Below are 9,356 nucleotides of genomic sequence, written 5' to 3'. Positions count from 1 at the left end.
GTGGCCAACCAGATGCCTCCAGGAAGCCCACAAGCAAGACAACTGCAGCAGCACCATCCTGGCTGTGCTCCACAGCACCTAATATAACAGGCATGCTCCTCTGAGACTGGAGAGAATAGGTGTGCATCATAAGAACATGAGAAAAGCCCTGCTGGATCAGGCCCAGCAGTCTGCTCACACGGGCCAACCAGGTGCCTCCAGGAAGTCCCAAACAAGAGGGCTGCAGCAGCATTTATCCTGCCTGCATTCATATATATTATAATTATGATAAAAAACATAAGAAAGGCCATGCTAGATCAGACTGAGGCCCATCAAGTCCAGCAGTCTGTTCCCACAGGGGCCAACCAGGTGCCTCCAGGAAGCCCCCAAACAAGAGGGCTGCAGCAGCAGCATCCTGCCTGCATTCCATGGCACCTAATTATATATATATATATATATTATAATTATGATAAAAACATAAGAAAAGCCCTGCTGGATCAGGCCCAGGCCCATCCAGTCCAACAGTCTGTTCCCACAGGGGCCAACCAGGTGCCTCTAGGAAGCCCCCAAACAAGAGGGCTGCAGCAGCAGCATCCTGCCTGCATTCCATGGCACCTAATTATATATATATATATATATTATAATTATGATAAAAACATAAGAAAAGCCCTGCTGGATCAGGCCCAGGCCCATCCAGTCCAACAGTCTGTTCCCACAGTGGCCAACCAGGTGCCTCCAGGAAGCCCCCAAACAAGAGGGCTGCAGCAGCAGCATCCTGCCTGCATTCCATGGCACCGAATTATATATATATATATATTATAATTATGACAAAAACATAAGAAAAGCCCTGCTGCATCAGGCCCAGGCCCATCCAGTCCAGCAGCCTGTTCCCACAGGGGCCAACCAGGTGCCTCCAGGAAGCCCACAAACAACTGCAGCAGCATGATCCTGCCTGTGATCCACGGCACCTAATATAATTATATATATATATTATAATTATGATAAGAACATTAAAAAAGCCCTGCTGGATCAGACCCAGGCCCATCCAGTCCAGCAGTCTGTCCACACCGGGGCCAACCAGGTGCCTCTAGGAGGCCCACAAGCAAGACGGCTGCAGCAGAACCATCCTGCCTGCGTTCCACGGCACCTAATATAATTATATATATTATAATTATGATAAAAACATAAGAAAAGCCCTACTGGATCAGACCAAGTCCAGCAGTCTGTGCCCACAGGGGCCAACCAGGGGCCTCCAGGAAGCCCCCAAACAAGACGGCTGCAGCAGCACCATCCTGCCGGTGTTCCCCAGCACCTAATATAATGGATCAGGCCCCCCCACTACGTGCTTAAGCACAGCCTTAAAAGCGAAGCTGGCGAACGCAGCAAACACACACATGACAACACACATGGCGGCTGAGGCTCACTCCGGAGCGCCCTGAGCATGTGCAGAGTGGCCCTTCGCCCTTGCCTGGCGTGAAGAAAGCCGTCCGCAAGAGCGAAAGGGCCACTCTGCACGTGCTCAGAGCGCTCCCCGGCTCGGCCGCGTCCCCAAAGCGTTGCAAAACAAGTCGCGGGGCTGCAGCCCAGCAACCCCGGAGAGGAAGGCGGCGGCGGGGGTGGGGGGGGAGCCCGGGCAGAGGGCGACCCCCGGATCGGGGCCGCGTCCCCCTCCACCCACCCGGAGCTCCTGCGCGCCTCCCAGGCTCGCAAGGCCGCGTCTCCTCCTCCTCCTCCTCCTCTGCCCAGCAATGGAGGCGCGCGAAGACTCCGCCTCTCCCCTGCCGGGATCGCGCCACGCCCCCTAAAGCCGGTCGCGGGAGGGGGCGGAGCCAGCCTTAAAGGGCCAGGCGCCGGGCGCAGCGCCGGGAAGGACTCTTACGCGGGGGCCGCGCAGCCCGACCCCGCCCCGCCGGCCAGCGGCTTCGGAAGCCCCAGCGGGACGCGGGTTCGCGTCCTGGCAGTGCCGGATTGACGTATAAATTAAACAAGCTATAGCTTAGGGGCCCCCCCAAAAAAAATTAAAGGGGGAAAAAAAAAACTGGATGTACATTTCCAAAATATAAGATAAAAAAATAAAAATCAAACCTACATACAGCCACAGTGTTTTGTGTTAGAGCAGGTTTCTTTTTTTATAACATTTTTAATTGCTTTTTATAGTACAATAGTTTCCATCATCCATTCACATAATTATATGATATAAACAATATTTCTCTATTCTATAGAACCAATTAATTCAAATATTTCCATTTCCAAAATATAAGATAAAAATAAAAATCAAACCTACATACAGCCACAGTGTTTTGTCTTAGAGCAAGTTTCTTTTTTTATAACATTTTAAATTGCTTTTTATAGTACAGTAGTTTCCATCATCCATTCACATAATTATATGATATAAACAATATTTCTCTATTCTGTATAACTAATTAATTCAAATATTTCCATTTCCAAAATATAAGATAAAAATAAAAATCTAACCTACATACAGCCACAATGTTTTGTGTTAGAGCAAGTTTCTTTTTTATATAACATTTTTAATTGTTTTTTATAGTACAGTAGTTTCCATCATCCATTCTCACAATTATATGATATAAACAATATTTCTCTATTCTATAGAACTAATTAATTCAAATATTTCCATTTCCAAAATATAAGATAAAAATAAAAATCTAACCTACATACAGCCACAGTGTTTTGTGTTAGAGCAAGTTTCTTTTTTTATATAACATTTTAATTGTTTTTTATCGTACAGTAGTTTCCATCATCCATTCTCACAATTATATGATATAACAATATTTCTCTATTCTATAGAACTAATTAATTCAAATATTTCCATTTCCAAAATATAAGATAAAAATAAAAATCAAACCTACATACAGCCACAGTGTTTTGTGTTAAAGCAAGTTTCTTTTTTTTATAACATTTTTATTGTTTTTTATCGTACAGCAGTTTCCATCATCCATTCTCACAATTATATGATATAAACAATATTTCTCTATTCTATAGAACCAATTAATTCAAATATTTCCATTTCCAAAACATAAGATAAAAATAAAACCTCCATACAGCCAGTGTTTTGTGTTAGAGCAAGTTTCTTTTTTTATAACATGTTTTTATTGTTTTTTATAGTACAATAGTTTCCATCATCCATTCTCACAATTATATGATATAAACAATATGTATCTATTCTATAGAACCAATTAATTCAAATATTTACATTTCCAAAATATAAGATTAAAAAAATAAAAAAATAAAATCAAACCTACATACAGCAACACTGTTTTCGTAAACCCTTAGAGACCTCAGGGCCTCTAGGAATTGTTCCCCCCAAAACCCTTCCAGAAAGGTAGACTGGGGTGTTCAGTGCCGCTGCCGCCTCCACAAGTGGGACAGGGGGCTGGGACCCCCGCCTGAGACCCCCGCTCGAGCTTCTCTCTATCGGTGGCCACAGGACACCCCCTGCCACCCCACCCCCCACCTGCGTCCCAGCTGTTTCTCCCCCTATTTCTAGACTTGCTCCCCTCCCTCCTTGGAGGAGGCTTCTTGAGATTCAAATAAGTGACACAAGAATTAGTGCAGTGCCCAACAAAATTAAACCTGGGGTTGGTGCTACCGTCAACTTTTTTCACACCAAAGGTGGCAAATATATCCCAGGGGTATTCAGGTTTTTAACCTGACAATTACCCCAATTGTCCTCTTTGGTGTGGCCATCTGGATCACAGTTCATCAATGAATCTATAGATCGTCCACTGCTTCAGTTCTTACGAAAACCCCTAAATGCCCCTCGATGTGTTGCTGGCGTCACTCTTCGTTCCGAGTTTGGCCAAAGGTCTCTTGAAGCTAGGGTGTGGTTGGCCGCCTTTAAACTACACCTTAAACCACTGGTTCCCAACCAGGGGTCCGTGGACCCCCAGGGGTCCGCGAGAACTAAATTAAGGTCCATGAAACAAAGTTATAAACCCATAATAAATTAATATTTTCAATTAAAAGTTCTCTATTATAAATATATATATTCAAATATTATTCTAAGCTTAATGTTTAACTAACAGTTATGATTAAAGTTTATTTTCAAATTCTCAGAGTTTTTATTTTGAACCTTGGGGTCCCTGCACTGAACAAAAAAGTCCTAGTGGTCCCTGGTCAAAAAAAGGTTGGGAACCACTGCCTTAAACTGTGCTTTAGCACTGAGGGGTTCCTAGCTTCTCTGAAGCATGACCCTTTCAAATCCTCATGGCAAAAAATCTTAGATGAGAAACTGGCGTTGCTGGGCTTCTCGCAGGATATGTTATCAGATCTTGGGAAAACTGAAGCTTTTGCCAAAATTAAAAAGTGCATTAAAGAGCTCGATTATAACAGCACTACTTTTCGTGCTCGTCGCGTCTGTTCATCCCAGTTCTTCGGAATATCCCCTCCACGTGGTCTGCCTGCCTATACATATTATCTGACAACTCCTCGTCTCTGCAGAGCTTTTTGCTTGGCTAGATTGAATGCTAACCCTTCTATGGTAATGCAGGGCAGAATTCTGAATATACCCTACTCAGACAGGATCTGCCCTTGCTCTTCTGGCTCTATTGACTCCTTAGCCCATGAACTTTTGCAATGCCGCTTTTACGAGGAACTTCGATCGCACTATATGTCCCCCCTTTTAATATACAAATCCAATGCCTCTGTGACCGACATAATGCCTTTTTTACTAAGCGATAGGGACCCCAAGGCTACTTTGTCAGTGGCAAGATTTGTTTCAATCCTTATATCCCTCCAACACTAGATATATGCTGCTCAAGATCAATTGATCAAGGAGCTTCTAAGGGATAAAAGGAAAGGAAAAGGAAAGAAGAATTAGTGCCGCACAGGGGATTTTTCTAAGATTGACTCAGGGAGGCCTGGGCCCAAATGTGCTAATGAAGGGGGGTGGCTAGGCAGATAGCAGGTTTCTTTCTCAGTGGGTTCAGCCACAGGTTACCCTTTTCCGACCCGCTCCCCTACCTCATGCTAAGGAAAGGGGATTTCTCTGCCTAAGGGAAATGGAAGCAACTCACCCACCAACAGATTTCTTCAGGGCAGACCCAGAAGCAAGCCCCCCTGAAACAGAACCTTGTTTTCTTGGCCGGTGCCTTAATCCTGTGAGTCATTTCTTGTAGGGGGTTTTTGAAACTTAATTAATTGGCGGCAGGGCACACCCTCGCCGTTTTAATATTGGTTCCACAGAACCCTGATTCTTGCCATTGAAATACTGATTACAACAAACTCTAGGTCTATGGAAAGCTCCCGGTCAAAGTCCACTTTCTGTACTGGTCACCTCCTCACCCCAGTGTAGCAACCTTAAAAGGATTAGCTTCTTTTAATCCACTCATTCTAAGGTTCCAGACAACCAGATGTTTGCTCTAAGGATGCTGACTCCAAGATAGAATGTATCATTGTCTTTCTTTCCATTTGATCTCATTAATCATTAATCTTGGTATGCCTTGTTTTAGTTCCATTGAGTAATCACTGACTGACCTTTGCTATCCATTGTAATATCTTTAATAAAAACCTTGGATGCTCAGAGAACAGAAAAGCATTCTCCAAGGAGAAAAGATACAGAATTGTCTGTCTTTCCTTCAGTTTCTCACCTTTGTACTCTGCCTTCCTCCATGGAACTCACGGGGAGATACCCTATTTTATCCTCACAACAACCCTGTAAAGTAGGCGAGGTTGAGAGAGGGTGACTGTCTGAAGCTTCATGGCTAAGCAGGCATTTGAACACAGGCCTCCCCCAGTCGATCTTAGAAAAAAGCCCCTTAGCTGCTCCAGCTCTTCCGTCACTTACTTGAATATCAAGAAGCCTTCTCCAAGGAGGGAGGGAAGCAAGTCCAGAAACAGGGAGAGAAACAGACGAGACTTGGGGGGTGCCGGAGATGTCCTGTGGCCACCAAGGGAGTAGGGCTTGGGCAGAGCTCTCGGAGGGGGGTCCCAGCCCCCTCTCCCACTTGGGGAGGTCACACTGAACACCCCAGTCTATGTTTCCGGAAGGGTTCTGGGGAGACCAATTCCTAGGGGCCCTGAGGTCTCTAAGGGTTTATTGAGGCGCTATGATGACTAACACATTGCGATCAAACTAAAGGCGTGAGAAATGACAACACATAAGGGACTTCTTATCGTGTATTTAGTTTTATCCTGCCTTGTGGTGTGTTGTTCATAGAGCCTCCATCAGCTGTTTTTTTTATCAGTAACACCGGTGGGTCTGTGCACTTCTGCTGACCGATATCTTTACCCGTCAGGGAGATCAAGAACGCAGATTAACACGCACCTCTGAGTCCCAGATACCCCCCCCCCAATAATCCATCTTGTTTCCCCTGCCTGTCCTGGTGAAAAGCCAGGCCCCAGGGGAGGGTGGGTGGACCCTCCCTGGCCCTGGTCTTTGGCACCTGCCTCAAGAGAAGAAATAGCTTGACACTGGGCTGACCACCCAGGGATGCCTGTTCTGTATCCTCTGCTGGCAGGATGCCCCTGGCCTGGCACCCACATCGTCTCACTCACGCTCTGCAGGCTCTGGCATTCTCTGCCCCCTCACTGCCAGTTCAGCCTCTTCTCCCCACACACATACACACACACCATCCATTCATTCCTCTGCACCTCCCTGCCTGCTCCATTCCCCCCTAAGATGGTGCAGAAGGTGTACAACAGCCAGAGGCCGTTCTTGCACACACGCACACATCTACTCTCTTGCTATAAGATGGGGGGAGCTAAGCCAGCCTCCGGCACTCCTCTGCCCTTTGCCATGGGCAGAGTGGGGGCCTAATCCTGCTTGCACTAGGAAAGGGGCAGGAGGTTTGGGGGAGGGGCTCCAAATTGTAAAGCTTCTCCAGCATTAAGTGTTCCCAGTCTCTGTTGTGTGTGTGAAGCTTTTGCGCGTCCATTTAGCAGTTCCTGCACATAGCCCCCCACCCCCAACACGCAAGAGGGTCTGTCTTAACAAAGGAAGAGAATGTCCTTACCAGGAGGTTTTTAAGTAGAGGCTAGATGGCCATCTCTCAGCAATGCTGATTCTATGAACTTGGGCAGTTCATGGGAGGGGGGGCATCTTGGCCATCTTCTGGGCACTGGGTGTGTGTAGGGGAGGTACTTGTGAGTTTCCCGCATTGTGCAGGGGGTTGGACTAGATGACCCTGGTGGTCCCTTCCAACTATGATTCTACGATTCTATGATTATTCACATCTGTGCAGGGCAGGAAACCCCAACCCATACCGCCTGCCTTCATCAGGGGGAACTCCAAAGTATTCCTTAGAGTTTGCCCTGAAAAGCAAATCCCTGGTCCAAAGGTAACCTTAAATATGAAAGTCTGCGAACACGAAGGTGGGGGGTTCTTTGGTGGGGGGTTGCTTATTTCTGCCAGTGGGTGGTTGTGTCCATCCGTTTCACTTGTGGCACAACATTTTATTGCTGTGTTGAGTGTTTGTGGACTGGAGCCCTCGTCTTCGGAGGCAATGAGGGGATCTTCACTCTGCAGTCATCTTACGTAATATGAAACAAAGCAACAGACAGGAGGGTCATGAAATGCGGAAAGTAGAGGAGGAATTATACAAAATTAAACTGTGATGGGGAAAAAATACAGAGATTGTTCCCAAGACAGCAGCTGTGATGGGTGGGGAGTCCCAAAGTTAGTTCACGCTTGTGAGAAAACCCAAGTCTTTGGTTAAACTGGGGAGGGGGGAGAGAATTTGAGGCCTCTCAACGAATTCAGCACATTCACGATGGAATCTGCCTTTCCAGTTGCATTCAAGAGGAATTGTGACAGTGAGGTCGCAAACCGGATGTCCCAGGAGACCGAAACAATTTCTCGCAAGTTTCTAAATGTTGCCGTTTTTAATCAGGCTTCTGTCCATTTATTCTTTTATGCAGAGTCCGGCTGATTTGTTAGTCTCGTGTAAAGAGCAGAAGGACATTACTAGCATATTAAGGTACAGATCTCATTGGAGGATATCTCAATGTTTGAAAACCAGTGTGAGGATATTTCAGCCTCCCAAGAAACTCCGCTTCTGACCTCCCCTCCACTACTACCTGATCCTTTTCGCTGGAGACATCCGGGATTGAAACCGGGGCCTTCTGCATGAAAAGCAGATGCTCACACATTGAAAGGTGACCGCAGGGATCGAGATGACACCAGGGGGAAAACACACACACACAGAGATCCACTACCATGGTACAAAACATGGATCCCCGCAGGTCCTGTATAGGGACAACTCCATCACTGTAAAATCACCCACTTCATTGATTTCCATGAGCTGGGCCATCTCCACAGCACAAAACATGGATCCAAGGCATGGATCATCCTGGATTCCCATGATTGCCACATAGCTTCCAGCAAGCACAGCTATGAGACATCTCAGGAGAGGTTGAAGTGCCTGGTTGTCTTATAGAGTCCAATAAAGACAACTAGGAGGAGGTTAAAAGCAACAGTTCTTTATTTAGCTAAACACAGACCTGGGGTGAAAATAACCCACAAATAAGATGCAGAGTTACTCATCAGAGAAACAAAGGAAGCTTAGTATCATTTATGCATTCGCATGGGGCAGGCCCACGGCTGCTGACAAGCAGATTGATACGCAAAAGCACCAATGCACATTAGGTGTCTACTCCACTCTAATTAGCATAGCCTATAGATATTGCCCGAAGGCGTCTCTAAGCAAGTGATCTTGGAAGTAGAAAACACATTCCTAAGGATGAAGGTAATTCAGAGCTTTCTACTGGTGAAAGGCCGTACCAGGCACAGAGAGCATGATTTGTTGGTTCATGGCTCCCGGGTGCCAACTTCCCCAAAGCTTCCATGTGTGTGCATATGAGTACATAGTATTTTATACCAGCCCTTATATCTGGGCATTACAAGGTTGGCCTCTACACTGCAGGAGGAGGAGGTAAGAACAGATCCTCTCCCTGCCTGTGCCTGGGAGAGCAGTGCGGGTGAAGGCGGAGGGAGAGGGCTCCCTCCACCTCGGTGCCGCCCCTGGCCAGGCATCCAGGGGGAGGCGCTGGGGCGGGGAGGCTCCTTATCAGATGGAGCGCAGCGCAGCTGCCCCACAGAACAGAGCTGGTGGCTGCAGCCCAAGGAGGAGCACGGAGCCCCCCAGCTGAGAGCTTCCCCCGTCCGCCCCGTCCATGGCCACGCTGCTGGTGCTCCTCGGGGCTCTCGCCCTCCGGCCCTCTGGAGCCTTTCCTGTCCCCGCAGCCCCCAACGGCAGCGTCACCCCGACGGAGGTGACCGTGGGCGTGCTGCTGCCGGAGGACCACCTGCGCTATGCCCTGGGCCTGGCCTTGGAGGTGCTGGAGCCGGAGCTGCTCCGCACCGGCCTGGCCGTCCACACCGTCCATTGAGCAGAAGGCCGCCTGTGACAAAAATGTGG

The sequence above is a fragment of the Euleptes europaea genome, chromosome 4, assembly GCF_029931775.1.
Source record: "Euleptes europaea isolate rEulEur1 chromosome 4, rEulEur1.hap1, whole genome shotgun sequence".
NCBI classification, from domain to species: domain Eukaryota; kingdom Metazoa; phylum Chordata; class Lepidosauria; order Squamata; family Sphaerodactylidae; genus Euleptes; species Euleptes europaea.
This window is presented reverse-complemented; position numbering follows the sequence as displayed.